The following is a 16746-nucleotide window of genomic DNA, read 5'->3' as shown; positions in this document are numbered from 1 at the left end:
TTCATTATGGTTGCTGTAGCTGTGCTGGAATTTATTTTCAAGGAAGTATTGTGTCTATTAATGGGTAAAGATACATAAACATCTTCAGCTAGTCAGCTTGAGATCCTTTCCATCTAAACTGGTTATATCTCTGAAGAATAGTAGTGAATGTTTTATTAGTACGATAATCATATTCATCTGCATTCAAAACACAAACAAAACAATGTTTTTGAGGGCCAAAAGTTACATAGTGTACCTTTAAATAAAAGTTAGAGGTCAAACTCTGAAGAGAAATATCTCCATGTTTACTTTATTGGAAAGGATATTTGTTAAAAGTTATACACATTATATTTCATCTGCAACAGCATTGTGAACTTGTATAACGATGCGTTTGGTCATTAACTTTTAAATACATCATTATGCAAAGATGAGGAGAGTTCTCTGCATGAAAGACCCACGACTGGAAGATCAATGTGCGACTACATTTCTCTCTGAAATGGTAGGAAATTAAATTGAATAGAATGTGGAGGATTTTAACTGTGACAGGGCAGTTTATACAATTACAGGTTGCGTAACTAAGCGACAGAACATCCGTTAAAGACGCAATTATGACAAGGTAGTACGTCCCAAAGCTTGCATACTCTTCTGCTACACACTCAAAAGTATGTACTTTTTCTTTACAAAAACAGTACATACTTTTAGGATGTAGCATAAGTAGGCGAATTGGGACGCAGCATCTGTTCCTTAGTAAAAGTTTGCCTCAGCAGCTTTGTGAATAGGTTTTAAGAGAAAACTCTTAACTAAGAACTTTTACTGATATTTAGCAGAACTCTTAGTGGTAAGATAAAATGTTTTGTGAATACGGCCCCTGGTCTATTGATCATAATTTAACGCAACAAAATATTCACTCCTCTCACTGAATCTGCATACTGTCATACTGTTTTTCCACCTCACGATACTCAACATCGCTGTAGTTCTTCCAATGAGTTTGGTTTTAGTTTGTAATTTAATGCTATATAAATGGGGTGTAACATCATGATTGACAGCAGAAGTGTGTGCGGGACATCAGGGTCACGACTGCACAGACCTGGGCTTTGAATGACGAATCAACCTTTACTGGGATTTAATGGGCCTGTCCAAATTCCCACATTTGCAATCTTGGCCACAAGAGTGTGTGTACATGACATTACATTAGGTTCTGCATTACCAGCCAGCCACCACCGCCTTTTAGTGATGAGTCATTCATGATGAGTCACTTAACTAAGTGTGGACCAGCTTCTTCTGATGCCAAACTCTTCCTCGGCTGTGCTGACTGATGATGGAAAAAGACTTACTGATCACCCAGTTTAATGCTCATTGGGTTGGGTTATGCTTGAGTCACGGTCGCCACGTACTCTCGTCTACTTTCCAGTGGAGGTGTTTAGCATCTCAAATGATCACATGATCTCTGACAGGGACACACACCCCTGATACGTAACATCTGAGTCGTCTATAAATGCAGCTCCATTCATTCACAGTAATAAAGCAGGTATGAGAGGAAACATGGAGACAAAGAAGTTTTTCCTTAGTTTGTTTGCAGTTACTGCATTCTTGCACGGTAAGACATTTGTTTATTTCTCTTCAGGTTGAAACCAAATAAATGAATATATATATATATATATTACTACCAGTCAAAAGTATGGAAACTGTAAGATTTTTAAAGGTGCCCTAGATTCAAAAATTGAATTTACCTTGGCATAGTTGAATAACAAGAGTTCAGAACATGGAAATGACACACAGTGAGTCTCAAACTCCATTGTTTCCTCCTTCTTATATAAACCTAAATTGTTTAAAAGACCTCCGAAGAACTAGCGAATCTCAACATAACACAGACTGTTACGTAACAGTCGGGATCATTAATATGCACGCCTCCAATATTTGCATATGCCAGCCCATGTTCCCAACATTATGAAAGGCATTAGACAAGGGCAGTCTGGATCTGTGCACAGCTGAATCATCAGACTAGGTAAGCAAGCAAGAACAATAGCAAAAAATGGCAGATGGAGCGATAATAACTGACATGATCCATGATATCATGATATTTTTAGTGATATTTGTAAATTGTCTTTCTAAATGTTTCGTTAGCATGTTGCTAATGTACTGTTAAATGTGGTTAAAGTTACAATCGTTTCTTACTGTATTCACGGAGACAAGAGCCGTCGCTATTTTCATTTTTAAACACTTGCAGTCTGTATAATTCATAAACACAACTTCATTCTTTATAAATCTCTCCAACAGTGTAGCATTAGCAGTTAGCCACGGAGCACAGCCTCAAACTCATTCAGAATCAAATGTAAACATCCAATTAAATACTCTACTTACGTGATTTGACATGTTGCATGCCGAACACTTTGTAAAGATCCATTTTGAGGGTTATATTAGCTGTGTGAACTTTGTTTATAGCTGTTTAAGGCAAGCACGAGCTCCGTGGGTGGAGAGCATGAGATTTAAAGGGGCCGCGCTGCATAAATCGGCGCGTTTATAATGATGCCCCAAAATAGGCAGTTAAAAAAAGTAATAAAAAAAAAAACTATGGGGTATTTTGAGCTGAAACTTCACAGACACATTCAGGGGACACCTAAGACTTATATTACATCTTTTGATATATTGGTGAAAAAAGGAGAATAATAGCACAATAAAAAATAAATAACCATTAAAAAAAACATGTGAACATGTTCTCTCACAGAGTGATTACTACCCCTTTTCCAAATAAGATAAATATCTGGACCATTTCTTATAAAATAAATTTAATTTATCCATCTGTCTATAAGACATATTTTCAAATGTAGCCATTCTACCTAGTTCTGCTATCCATTCCTGAAAGGAAGGGGCCTCCTCTGACTTCCAGCTCCTAAGAATAATTTGTCTGCCAATCATTAAACAGGTTTGTACCCAGTGTCTTATGTGTTTGTCTCTTATGTCACTGTCTGTCCATCCACCTAATATAAACAATTGAGGACATGGTGAAACCTGAGTATCCAAAACAGTGCAAATGTGTTCATGAACCCTTATCCAGAAATCCTGAATTTTTGTACAGGACCAGAGGGCATTAGTTAAGTATCCATCCTCAGTCTTACATCTCCAGCAATAGGGTGTGTCTTTTAACCCAAGCCTGAACAGTCTGGAAGGGGTCCAGTAAAAACGGTGCACTATCTTAAACTGTATAAGGCGTATTTTTGCATCCCTAGACGCCGTTTTGACATTTTTTAAAACTCTATACCACTCATCATCATCAAATGTTAAATTCAAGTCCCTTTCCCATATTTTCTTAAGAGCTAATAACACTCCATCACCATGATTTTGAATCAGCCAGGAGTAGTATGTTGATGCTTCATGACCCTTCCCATATGCTGAAATTATCATACAATGAATGTCTGCTGTCTTAGGAGGCTGTGTACTAGAACCAAAAGTAGTACAAAGTAAATGTAACTGTAAATACCAAAAAAAACTGAGATCTAGATATACCATACTGCTGACGTAAATGTTCAAATGACTTCAGGCTACCATTTTCATAAAGATCACTTAATATAATGACACCTTTCTTAATCCATTCCCTCCATAGAAAAGGGGCTTTATTAATACATAGTTCAGGGTTCAACCATATACTTGAACAAGCATTTAGGTAAGGGTCAGAGCTACGCAGACAGAAAATCTTTAACCAAACTGTTTGCAAATGCGAAATAATAGGATGTTTTTTCACCTCACTATCCAGTTTAATGAACAGACTCTGCAATAATGAAATCAAAGGCAAGACAGATTGTTCAATCGTATACCAAGGGGGAGCTCGCTCAGGCGGCAGTGACCAATTAGCCAGGTGTCTGAGACTGAAAGCATAATAATAAAATAAAACATTAGGCAGGCCTAAACCACCTTTCTCAACAGGTCTCTACAACTTATTAGAATGCATCCGAGGACGCTTACCATTCCAAATAAAAACCTTACATATTCTGTCAAACTGTTTAAAGTAGTAAAGCGGTATTTGTATAGGGAGAGACTGTAATAAATAATTCAATTTTGGTGTACAACTCATTTTAATTACATTGACTTTTCCAGCCATAGACATATGGAGTGGAGCCCATCTATCCATATCGCAGGAAATCTTCTTCATTAAGGGGTCGAAATTAGCTCTTACTAAGTCATTTAAATTTGGGGGAAATAGAATTCCTAAATATCTAATACCTGGCTTAGGCCATTGGAACATGCCAGGGTGAAAAGCTGAGGCAGGGCAAAATGCAGTCAGTGCAAGGGCTTCCGATTTCAGAGACAAATAGTAAGATGTCGTCTGCATAAAGCATAAGCTTGTGTGTTAGTCTCCCTGCTACAATGCCAGGAAAATCCTCGTTTTTGCAGCAGCTAAAGGTTCCAAAGCAAGACAAAACAGCAACAGGGAGAGTGGAGAGCCTTGCCGTGTTCCCTCTACCTAGTACAAAATACTCTGAAATTAATCCATTGGTTTGTACCGCTGCTACCGGTTGCTTGTACAATAATTTAATCTATCTTATAAACGTGGTTCCAAACCCATAGACTTCTAGAATTTTAAAAAGGTACCTCCACTCCATCATGTCAAAAGCCTTCTCTGCATCTAATGAGATGGCTGCAATTGGGGTCTGTTCCTCCCTTACTGACCACATAATGTCAATAAACCGACGAATATTATCAGAAGAGCTACGGCCACTAATGAACCCTACTTGATCCACATGATATAACTTTATTTAAACGATTAGTTAGGATTTTTGATAAGATTTTCATATCAAGTTGAATCAGTGATATTGGGCGGTAATTTTTACAATCACTTGGATCCTTATCCTTTTTAAGTATAAGACTAATTAGAGCTTGTGACATTGTTGGTGGTAACTCCTCCCTCTGAAATGCCTCCATAAAAACTTCTAGCATTAAAGGAGCAAGGTCTTTAATGTGTTCCTTAAAAAATTCTGCGGGGAAACCATCTGGACCAGGAGCTTTTCCTGTAGGCAATGCTCTGATCACCTCAATCACTTCCTCTAGAGTTATATCGGAGTCAAGAAGTTGCTTCTGCTCATTTGATGGTTTAGGGAGATCTAACGGATCCAGGAATCTGCTAATATCCTCATCAGTTGATGATGATGCTGACTTGTAAAGATCTATATAAAATTCTTTAAATGTATTATTTATATCTGTAGCAGTAGTAAATATATCTCCCCTAACAGGACCTAACAGATGGAATAATGGAAGAACACTCCTTGTGCTTGATATAATTAGCTAGAAGTTTTCCTGCTTTATCTCCTGACTCAAAATATGTCTGTCTTGTCAATAGCAAAAATTCAATCTTTTGAGACAGAATGGTGTTATATCTATATTTCAGCTGAGTTAATTCTCGAAGACCACTAGATGTCACTTGACGTTTTATCTTTGTTTCAGCCCTTTTAATGCCATTTTCCAACTCCAAAAGTTCTTGTGCTTTAAGTTTCTTGGAATGCGCCGCAAATTGAATGATACGTCCCCTAATAACTGCCTTAAAAGCATCCCAAGCCACTCCCACCGAAGATAATGATGACCAGTTTGTTTCTATGTACCCATTAATTTCTGTTTTTAACATTTGTTGAAATACTGGGTTTTGTAAGAGAGATGTATTAAGACGCCATCTATATGATTTTTTCCTCTCTATATAAGGCTTCAACTCTAAACATACCCAAGCATGGTCCGAAATTAAGATATTTCCAATCAGGAAAGACCATAATATGATTGTTCTCCCAGCAAAGTTTACCTTTAATTCTCGCCGCCCATAACACGAAGTCCCTGTCAGCAGACCGTAGGAATTTTGCCAAAATCAGCCTGTCGAGTTGAGGCGCTGACCGGGAGATCTGTGTGCGCGCTCTATCTCAAGTTGCCGGCCCGACGAGTCTATCAATTGAGGGATAAGTCCATCCAGAAACCTCACCATGTCCTGGCCGTCTTTTCCTTCAGGTATTCCGACGATACGGACATTGTTGCGTCTGTTCCGATTCTCCATGTCTTCTATTTTATCCCATATTTGCTCCAGCTCGGCTTTGGTGGCAGGTGGATTGACCTGTAGTTCTCTCTCGGCCCCTTCTAGAAACTCCACTCGTTTTTCAACCTCATCCAATCTTGTAATCAGGGCGGATAGTTTAGCCTCCACCAACGCGGTAGTTTTCCGTGTCTCCGCAATTCCCTCCATATCACTTGAGATTTTTGTCAGAATAGTATAAATGTTGGCGATGTCTTGACTCCCGTCAGTGGACTCGGTCTCGGGATCAGCTAACGTTAGCTCCCGGCCATCTTGATTCTGAGTGGCGTCGGGCGTATGAGAACGTAAGTGCCTTTTTATATCCCTACAAGCTGAGGAATTCGACGTTTTAGACATTCTTTAATATCAGTATTGCTTAAGTGACCGTGTAATTACAGTTTTCACCGGTTCAAGATTATTAACAGGATAATTGTAGCAAACTGAAGCGGAGCTCGCTACTAAGCTGCCTCCTCTCGCATCACGTCACATGACTCCCCTGCCAAAGCAGAAAATTAAAACCAGATGTACTTTTCATGTTATTAGATTTTTAACAAAAATTACACTTGTACCAAGAGGCCGTTTTGCCCTACAGGTGCGATAAAATGTCTCCAGTCGGACAAAACCATTTGCTTAATACTTTACAAAAAACAAACAAACAAAAAAATTGAAAATATTCTGAAAATATAATTATATTTTATTTTAAATAACCCATACTCCAATCCACAGGCATGATTTATAATGAACTGTTCACTCTTTCTTCAGGTGTGTCTGCTGTTGGTTCAGTGTCAGTGTCTGTGATGGAGGGAGATTCAGTCACTCTAAAGACTGGAGTTAAAACAGACCAACAAGAGAGAATTCATTGGTATTTTAATGACATTCGCATCGCGCGCATCAATGGAAATCTCAGTGATATTTGTACAGATGTTCAGTGTAATGAAAGTAATGAGAGATTCAAACACAGACTGAAGCTGGATCATCAGACTGGATCTCTGACCATCATGAACATCAGAAGCACAGACTTTGGAGAATATATATCAATGATCCTGAATATCAGCGACAAAGAAATTATCTTCACTGTTACTGTTGATGGTGAGTCATTATGTTTAAAAGCAGGTTATGTTTAAATGATATCAGCATGTTTATCCCAGTGACACTGAGCTGATTTTCTCATGACCTGTTTTTGTTTTTCTATTGGAGATCCATTCACTTTTAACAGTTAAAATCTTATCTTTTTAAATACATCTGTTATTTCATACTCATAGTTTTAAGTTCACTGGGGAAGTACAGAAGATTTGTAAAATGTTTGAAGAGCTCATAATAGTTTGTGAGTTTATCTCATTTAATGACTGCAAGTGATTTTTACATTGCCTTATCTTGGAATATCATAAAGCAGAAAGATATATTTCAGTGTAGTAATGCACTGTACTATACATGTACGTGTCTAATACATGTGCAGGTATATTAAAAAAGACATGTCCAGTATTAACTGGATATGTAGCAGTTTTACAGTTAATTTTGTTTCTAATAAATATCTCATGATCCATTCAATATACACACCTATTGTCACAGTTAATTCCTCTTATGGAGTTTATTTTCCCCCAAAAGATGGTCCAGCAGCGGTTGGTTTAAAAAGCAAAACTTTCACTGGCTTTTCGTGACTTGCCAAGCAAAGCAGCCTGTGCCAAGGTTCTATGGTGTAATGGTTGTTGAATACATAAGTACAACGTAACACAACCTTGATGAGTAGTAAAAACACTTTAGTAAAGATGGCGGATTTGAAACCTCTTGATCTGCAGTCAAATGCTCTACCACTGAGCTATACCCCCGAATCTTTCTTTAAAAAAATAAAAAACACAAGCAATCTCCTTGAATAGATAAGAAAAATTTAATACAACAAAGAAGTGTTTGGGTTGATGTAACCTACCAAATTAGTTTATAAGAACATAGCAGTATTTGTTTACAGCTAAGGGGGCACCCTTTTAAAAAAACACAAGCAATTCCTTGAATAGATAAGTACAATGTAACACAACAAAGAAGTGTTTGACTTGATGTAACCTTCCAAATTAGTTTATAAAACACTTTAGTATTTTGTTTCAAAGATAAGGGGGCACCCGGATTTGAACCGGGGACCTCTTGATCTGCAGTCAAATGCTCTACCACTGAGCTATACCCCCACACGGTGATGGTTTTCCTTTAAAAAAAAAAAAACCAATGCAATTTCCTTGAATAGATAAGTACAATGTAACACAACAAAGAAGTGTTTGACTTGATGTAACCTTCCAAAGTAGTTACTAAAAACACTTTAGTATTTGGTCAAAGCTAAGGGTGCACCCGGATTTGAACCGGGGACCTCTTGAACTGCAGTCAAATGCTCTACCACTGAGCTATACCCCCGAACGGTGATGCTTTCTCCTTTAAAAAATTTAAAAAAAAAAGAAGCAATTTCCTTGAATAGATAAGTACAATGTAACACAACAAAGAAGTGTTTGACTTGATGTAACCTTCCAAAGTAGTTCCTAAAAACACTTTAGTATTTCGTCAACGAATAGATAAGTACAATGTAACACAACAAAGAAGTGTTTGGGTTAACATAACCTACCAAATTAGTTCCTAAGAACACATCAGTATTTGGTCAAGGATGAGGGGGCACCCAGATTTGAACCAGGGACCTCTTGATCTGCAGTCAAATGCTCTACCACTGAGCTATACCCCCTTACGGTGATGGTTTTTCCTTAAAAAAATAAAAAACCTAGAATACATAAGTACAATGTAACAACACAAAGATTTCTCGAATGTGCACCGGACCGTGTGCTTTTGGTCGAGGGCCTCCAATGACCAAATGCCTCCACCTAAACACATCGCTTCCTTGCCTCTCAGATTGCCATCTCTCAGGAATCGGTGGTTCCATGGTGTAATGGTTAGCACTCTGGACTTTGAATCCAGTGATCCGAGTTCAAATCTCGGTGGAACATTTTTGTAGCTTTTTGCGGCAGGGGGAGAAAACAAAGGTGTTGCGCAACTCCTGATGTACCTGTAAAGTGGCGGTGAAATTGGCAGTCTCAAACTCGTCGGGGAAAAATTGGCTTAAAAAGCAAAACTTTCACTGGCTTTTCGTGACTTGCCAAGCAAAAGCAGCCTGTGCCAAGGTTCTATGGTGTAATGGTTAACACACACAACGAATTCAAACAATTTCCTTGAATACATAAGTACAATGTACACAACAAGAAGTGTTTGACTTGATGTAACCTTCCAAAGTAGTTCCTAAAAACACTTTAGTATTTTGGTCAAAGATAAGGGGGCACCCGGATTTGAACCGGGGACCTCTTGATCTGCAGTCAAATGCTCTACCACTGAGCTATACCCCCACATGGTGATGGTTTTCCTTTAAGAAAATAAAAAACCCAAGCAATTTCCTTGTATAGATAAGTACAATGTAACACAACAAAGAAGTGTTTGACTTGATGTAACCTTCCAAAGTAGTTCCTAAAAACACTTTAGTATTTGGTCAAAGCTAAGGGGGCACCCGGATTTGAACCGGGGACCTCTTGATCTGCAGTCAAATGCTCTACCACTGAGCTATACCCCCTTAGAGTAATGAATCTTTCTTTAAAAAAATAAAAAAACACAAGCAATCTCCTTGAATAGATAAGAAAAATTTAATACAACAAAGAAGTGTTTGGGTTGATGTAACCTACCAAATTAGTTTATAAGAACATAGCAGTATTTGTTTACAGCTAAGGGGGCACCCTTTAAAAAATAAAAAAACACAAGCAATTTCCTTGAATAGATAAGAACAATTTAATACAACAAAGAAGTGTTTGGGTTGATATAACCTACCAAATTAGTTCATAAGAACATAGCAGTATTTGTTTACAGCTAAGGGGGCACCCGGATTTGAACCGGGGACCTCTTGATCTGCAGTCAAATGCTCTACCACTGAGCTATACCCCCTTACAGGTAGGCTTTTTCCTTTAAAAAAAAAAAAAAAAAAACATGCAATTTCCTTGAATAGATAAGTACAATGTAACACAACAAAAAAGTGTTTGGGTTGGCATAACCTACCAACTTAGGAACATTTAAGAATAAGAACACATCAGTATTTGGTCAAGGCTGAGGGGGCACCCGGATTTGAACCGGGGACCTCTTGATCTGCAGTCAAATGCTCTACCGCTGAGCTATACCCCCTTACAGTGGTGGTTTTTCCTCTAAAAAAATGAAAAAACCCAAGCAATTTCCTTGAATAGATAAGTACAATAGCCGCTTTTCCACTGTCGGGCCAGTGCGAGCCAGGGCTAACAGCGTGCCGGGCTGGGCCTATGGCCACAGACCTTAGGCACCGAGGCCAAAATCAAGTTGCGTTTCCACTGTCGGTCCGCTAGCTCCGCAGCGCTGATCTAAAAACCGCCCTTAAACACACCTCCCTTGATCAAACATCACACAACCCAACCCATTTCAGCGTGTAGACCATCACCTGACTACGATTAGCTCCGCCTTTCACCTCGACCGCGCCTCAAGCCCCAGCTGGCCCGCTTTGGACCAAGGTCTTCAGTGGGCCGAAAAACCCATGCCTTTGGCACCGAGGAAGCACCGAAGAGGCACGATCAAGCCCCGGAAGTGACAGTGGAAACGCGACCGGCCCTGGCACGCACTAGCATGCCCGAATTTGGCCCGTCAGTGGAAATGCGGCTAATGCAACATAACAAAGAAGTGTTTGGGTTGACATAAGCTACCAAATTAGTTCCTAAGAACACGTCAATATTTGGTCAAGGCAGAGGGGGCACCCAGATTTGAAACAAGGAACTTCTTGATCTGCAGTCAAATGCTCTACCACTGAGCTATACCCCCATACGGTGACGGTTTTTCCTGTAAAAAAATAAAAAACCCAAGCAATTTCCTTGAATAGATAAGTACAATGTAACACAACAAAGAAGTGTTTGACTTGATGTAACCTTCCAAAGTAGTTCCTAAAACTCTTTAGTATTTTGTCAAAGATAAGGGGGCACCCAGATTTGAACCAGGGACCTCTTGATCTGCAGTCAAATCCTCTACCACTGAGCTATACCCCGTTTCAGTAAACCTTTCTTTCTTTAAAAAAAAAAAAAAAAAAAAAAAAAAAAAAAAAAACAACTTAGACTATATCCACCGATCCGAGTTCAAATCTTGGTGGGGCCTGCTTTTGCTGGAATTTGCACAGGATCCCATCCGAAAAATGTCAACAGAAAAATATACCGGGATATCCTGGCTTCTCTTGAAGTGGTTATAGTTAATTATATGCTAAATCCCGCCAGCACAGTCACGTGATTGGTTACAAGGTAGTTTGTGACATCACAGACACCAGCGATTTCAAACCACGTTTTTGAGACTGTCTTTAGATCACTGCAGTTTTAAACAGAAAATACTCAGCAATGGTGTTGAATGATGAATTTGCACATGGTTTGTCTTAAAGCATATTACAAACACTACATAGACATATAAACAACATTAAAAACTTGATTTTCACCATAGGGGGTCTTCAAATAAAAATATGAAGTCATTGGAAAATGCACCTATTCCACAAATATCAAAATACAGATCTCTCACCTGGACCATTTTTAACAACAACAACAATAAAACAATATCTTTGCCATCTCATTCTAAAACGATTAGATGTCTATATCCTATCTTTCCTCTGTTCTTTGCTGATGTTCAGAGTTTTGTTCAGAGAGGAAAGCCTGTTCATTACGCCAGAGAGTTTCAATGAAAGGCGGCATTACTGCCATTCAGCAGCATCACAACAGAAAAAACAGAGAGTTCGCTGTCTGCAAATTCACCAATCGTGACAGAATGAAACTCAGTGTGAACAAACAGAACGCAATGGAATAAGATCATTAAAAGACCACTAATCTTGAATGTGATAAATATTACAAAGTGACAGGGTTGATGTTACTCTACAAGTATGTGTATACATATGTAAATATTAAAAAACAAATCTTTTCTCCACATATGATTACAGTCAGCAGCTTTTCAGAATAGTGTTCTTTTAGTATTTGATTGTATGATTTCCTTTTATTTGTATGACATCACCTTTCTGTCCAGTGCTGGTTCAGTAGCTCATCACATAGCCGTCAGTAAGCATGGCTTTGTTGTAAAAACAATGAAAATCCTTTTTTTGTGCTGAGTAACACATTCCAAGTATGCAGCTTTTTTTATGTGTATTTGTTTGACATACATGAGTGTCATATTAACATCTAATTGACATTCTGTGGTGGAGGCTGTTTACATTTGAGCAACATTCTTTACTGGACTTCAGTCCAGAACTTTTAATTAAACTGTTGTTGTAAGTGATGTTGCAGAGAGACTCTATCTGACAGATGGGTGGAGCCTTCTGATCAATGTTCCTCTCTTGAAAAACACCGGCCCACGCCAGTTCAAGCTCTGCGCCTCCACTGTGCAGTTCATTTCATGGTAAATCAAAATACTGTTTTTTTTTTGTTTTGTTTTTTTAGTTTTGCCTATTTATTTTTGGGATGCTTTCACTTAAAAATAAATGTAATTTAAAAGAATGTAAGGCCTTATGTATGTCTTCATGGAATAATAAATCACTGTTACTAAAACAAAAGAAACAAATGTTTGTGGAAAAAAAAGTCACTGTATTATTTTATGACCCCTGTTTAAGGATTACGAGATGGATTTCTTGAGTAGCAGAGAGAAGGACCCATTGAGCGCCAAATACAGCACTTTTCCTGGATGGCATTCTTCACACATGTAAGTTATAATACACACATGTATATAGAAATATTTTAATTGAAATGTTGAAAATGTCACATTCTTTGCAGAAAGACATTACACACAAGCATTATATTACATTGTGGTTCACAGATGGAAACACAATCTGTGCAGTAACCAACATTTTGGCAGTAACCAAAATGACCAGTAAACACGTTTATTATGTTCTGAATCCCTACATATTAATATATAGGTAATTATTTGATTTATAATTACCTTCTAAATGACCTTAGCATACTAAGATGCATAAACTGTGTATAAAATGCTATAGTATAAAAACCTGTAGCAGAACAAATATTGATTTTAGAAGATGCTGACATGCACACTATTGTGATATTTTTGATTATTATTATGATATTATTTGATATTTGATTTTCATTGTACAATGTAGTATTGCATTTGTGATAAGAATAAAGGGTCCACTAACAATAAAAAAAATGAAACTCTATACATTAAATAATATTTATATGAGAATAAATATCTATGTTTAAAATGAAATTTACAATCTGGCTTCATGAGTGATAACGATAAATATAATCATTAGAATAGCAAAATCCACACCAAAATTATACTGATAACGACACAGAGGAACGCTATGGTTGGATTCACAATTTCTGCTGATGAATGATAAAAACATTGACAGCCATATGACTCACATAATTTTGTTCACGGAATATAACCGCAGTGAGCATTTAGAGTAAACATACAGCAATGTTATCGTTTATTTGATTTGCTGCCCGGATTCTGATCAAACAGACCTATCTGAACAAAAGCACTACTTTATTTACTTTTATTAAATGGTTGTTTTAATTACTTGTTTTGAAGGGGTTGTGTGGGGTATGTATTTTTTAAATTCTTTTAATATGTTCCTTGAGGTTCACTTATAATGTGATATTTCCCATTTTGTGGGCAACGTGTACACAAATGAAAATTTTAGTGCACACTTCTCAAATTACAACTTATTTAAAGGAGACCTATTATGCAAAATTCGCTTTTACATAAATGTGTGTCGGCAGTGTGTGTACACAACCACCCAGCGACGTGCACAGACATTTTGGGGGGCAGGGGCTCAAGTGGGTAAAAAGGGCACTTCTCAGAATTATTTATTTAAAAAAAAAAAATAAAAAAAAACATTAAATATATTAACACAGCTCTGACTTCCTTACCAATTTATTTTAATTCCCTCACACTCACACAATTCTTTTATACTCCACAGATTTCTACAGATTAATCAGTTTACACAGAGACCATTGTCTTCTTTAGTATTCACTAGGTTTATCACAAGAGCAGGCAACAGCAAAGGAAACTATGCCACAATGTGCATGTTTTCTACACTACTATTTTCAAGTATCTATAGAATAAATGACTGCACCAAGGAGAGAGACATATTTGACTAATAATTTGTTTATTTTGCACAAATCATTACATCGTTTTAATTCTTTTGATGTTATTGGAATACTTCTTTCATGTAGTGGACAATTTTAAGATTTTGGTCTATTATTGCTTCCATGTCTTCTTTCACTCTAATGGAAAGAAAACTTCCAAAAATTCACATTTAGATGGTGTTTGTTTTAAGCCTACTACCCTCTGTCTGTTTGCATCTGTAGATTTCTTCTAAATTAACCAAAACAAGCTAATCTGCATAATTAAACATATCAAGAGTTTTTTCCCTCTGAAATGTTAAAAGTACATAACATATATTATAACAAATGCCTGCAGAGGGCGCCAAAAGCCTGCTGCTGATTGTTGTTGTTACAAAGCAAGATCAAATCCTTGTTTTAGGCCAACCGCCAGCATAATTATTAAAAATATATTAGTAAATAATAATAATATTCCACCACTTTTTTATGATAGAAATGCTACAGCCACTGTAATTTCTTCAACAAGAATATGTAGACATGTATCAAAACATACACACTAAGAGCAAGGGTTTAAACATTTATTGATGTAGCCTATTTTACGTATAGATTTAAGAATGATAGCATTATGCAATGGTGTATTATGTTTTTTTAAATGGTTTAATTATGTTTTTTTTAAATGGTTTAATTGTCTAATAATGCAGTTCATGGATTCGTGCCCATGGAATGCTCCTCTTCCATTATTGACAGCCCTACATGTATCTTTAACATGGTTCAAAACGCAATGCATAGCACATTAAAATAATTGAACTTTTAATATGACATAAATTGCATTAGTATCAAATCAGGCAGATGCGTTGCTGGTGGTCAAATTATTAACACGTCATTAAACGTATAAATAATCTCCCCTTTAAATAGCCAAATATTTAATATATTTGTGAACATACATAGGCTACCTGAAAGAGATGCACAGGATTCATCTAGGCCAGGGCTTTTTCTTTTTCGCTTCTCATCACCAGACAGCTGTTGTCTTGACCTGATATATAGTATTTTTTAATTCAGTAAATATACTTGTTTGACAAGGAAGCTGTGCGCAAATAGGAATATATACTAATTTATTACGGGGAAAAAAATTCACCCCAGAAAAAAGGGCACTTTCTCTCAAGGAAGAAAAAGGGCAGGTGCTCAAGCCCACTTTTATGTCTATGTGTGCACATGCATGCAACCACCTTATAAAGATAAAAATCCACCCACTCATTTTTTTAAAATGTTGAATGAATGAATGAATGAATGAGGCATTTATATAGCGCTTTCATATGTACAAGTGTACACCCAAAGCGCTTTACAATCATATCAGGGGTCTCTCCTCATCCACCACCAGTGTGCAGCATCCACTTGGATGATGCGACGGCAGCCACAGTACAACGGCGCCAGTGCGCTCACCACACACCAGCTGTAGCTGGAGAGGAGAGAGTGAAAGAACCAATTCAATGGATGGGGATTATTAGGCGGCCGTGAAATGTTCAGTCTCATAGTCTCATAGAACAAGATGTTTTCATTTTCTGAGCCATGTGACATCACATTACACAGGCCCTGCCCATGACTGCTGACAGACTCTGCCATATTAGATTAGTTTCCGCCCTGAGCGAGTTGTACACTGTCTGCCATTTTCTCCATGCCAAAGCAGCTGTAGCTACGAGATTGAGGTGTTTTGTTGTTGGGCATAATAATATAAACAGTCTTCATTTACTCCCAACATCTGAGCCGCTGAAGACGCAGTGGATTAGTTTTGATTTTGAAGGGAATACACCACAGATCTAATATACACATGCGATTTCTTTCTCTGCTGTTTACGTTCACAGACATAACCGGCTGTGTTTACGTGAACTTTGTGTGATTTTGGCATAACCTTGTGTGTATTTGACAGTTTAAACACAATAAGACGTGAAAGAGAAGTTAGTTCAATACTCACGAGACGTGCCATCTGACAGACAGCTTTCTGTTGTGTGCTTCAGATGTTTAAACTGATATAGCTTTGAAACGCATGCAGACAATAAACTTTCATGATGAGGAAGAACTGCACCGTCCGTGACGTGTCCGTGATAATCAAAACCAAGTAGATGTTTTGTTAGTATTTGGCAGAGTCCAATGCAGGCAGGAGTTGTACAGGCTCCACCCTCTTCTGGAAAGCGGGGTGAGCAGCAGCTGATTTGCATTTTAAGGTACATGTGCGAAAACAGCACATTTTTCCTTCTACTCAAAAATGGGCATTTACAACATGCTATAATAAATGATCTGTGAGGTGTTTTTTAGCTGAAACTTCACAGACACATTCTGAGGACACATGTGACTTAAATTACATCTTGAAAAAACAAAAACAAAATATAGCTGCGAGCAGCGATGGCGGGCCCAAGCCCGGTGGCACCGCCACCCCGGTGGCTTCAGGGCAACTGTGCACAGCGGGCAATAGGCACTTAAAACGGTTAAACATCAAAGGACTATGTCAAATTCACTCCACATTTACTGCACTACAAGGTGCCACTATAGAGCCCCTCCTCCCTGCCCATTTTCAAAGGATTACATGTGCCAAGTTTTAACATT

At 37.8% G+C, this 16746-nt stretch overlaps 8 non-coding genes across 8 annotated transcripts; 1 reads left to right on the top strand and 7 right to left on the bottom strand.

Moving 5' to 3' along the window:
• Positions 1–8124: 8124 nt before the first annotated feature.
• On the bottom strand, positions 8125–8196 carry trnac-gca. The gene has a single exon. It is a non-coding gene; the product is annotated as a tRNA-Cys (tRNA).
• A 148-nt stretch (positions 8197–8344) lies between these two features.
• Positions 8345–8416, bottom strand: trnac-gca. Its single transcript has one exon. It is a non-coding gene; the product is annotated as a tRNA-Cys (tRNA).
• Positions 8417–8663: 247 nt separating this feature from the next.
• trnac-gca lies at positions 8664–8735 on the bottom strand. Its single transcript has one exon. It is a non-coding gene; the product is annotated as a tRNA-Cys (tRNA).
• Positions 8736–8922: 187 nt separating this feature from the next.
• On the top strand, positions 8923–8994 carry trnaq-uug. The gene has a single exon. It is a non-coding gene; the product is annotated as a tRNA-Gln (tRNA).
• A 321-nt stretch (positions 8995–9315) lies between these two features.
• Positions 9316–9387, bottom strand: trnac-gca. Its single transcript has one exon. It is a non-coding gene; the product is annotated as a tRNA-Cys (tRNA).
• Positions 9388–9536: 149 nt separating this feature from the next.
• On the bottom strand, positions 9537–9608 carry trnac-gca. Its single transcript has one exon. It is a non-coding gene; the product is annotated as a tRNA-Cys (tRNA).
• A 293-nt stretch (positions 9609–9901) lies between these two features.
• Positions 9902–9973, bottom strand: trnac-gca. The gene has a single exon. It is a non-coding gene; the product is annotated as a tRNA-Cys (tRNA).
• A 162-nt stretch (positions 9974–10135) lies between these two features.
• Positions 10136–10207, bottom strand: trnac-gca. The gene has a single exon. It is a non-coding gene; the product is annotated as a tRNA-Cys (tRNA).
• Positions 10208–16746: the final 6539 nt, after the last annotated feature.

The sequence above is a fragment of the Megalobrama amblycephala genome, linkage group LG2 (genome assembly GCF_018812025.1).
Source record: "Megalobrama amblycephala isolate DHTTF-2021 linkage group LG2, ASM1881202v1, whole genome shotgun sequence".
In the NCBI taxonomy this organism is placed as follows: Eukaryota; Metazoa; Chordata; class Actinopteri; order Cypriniformes; family Xenocyprididae; genus Megalobrama; species Megalobrama amblycephala.
Note: the sequence above shows the minus strand (reverse complement) of the source record. Positions and strands in the feature narration are given on the sequence as shown.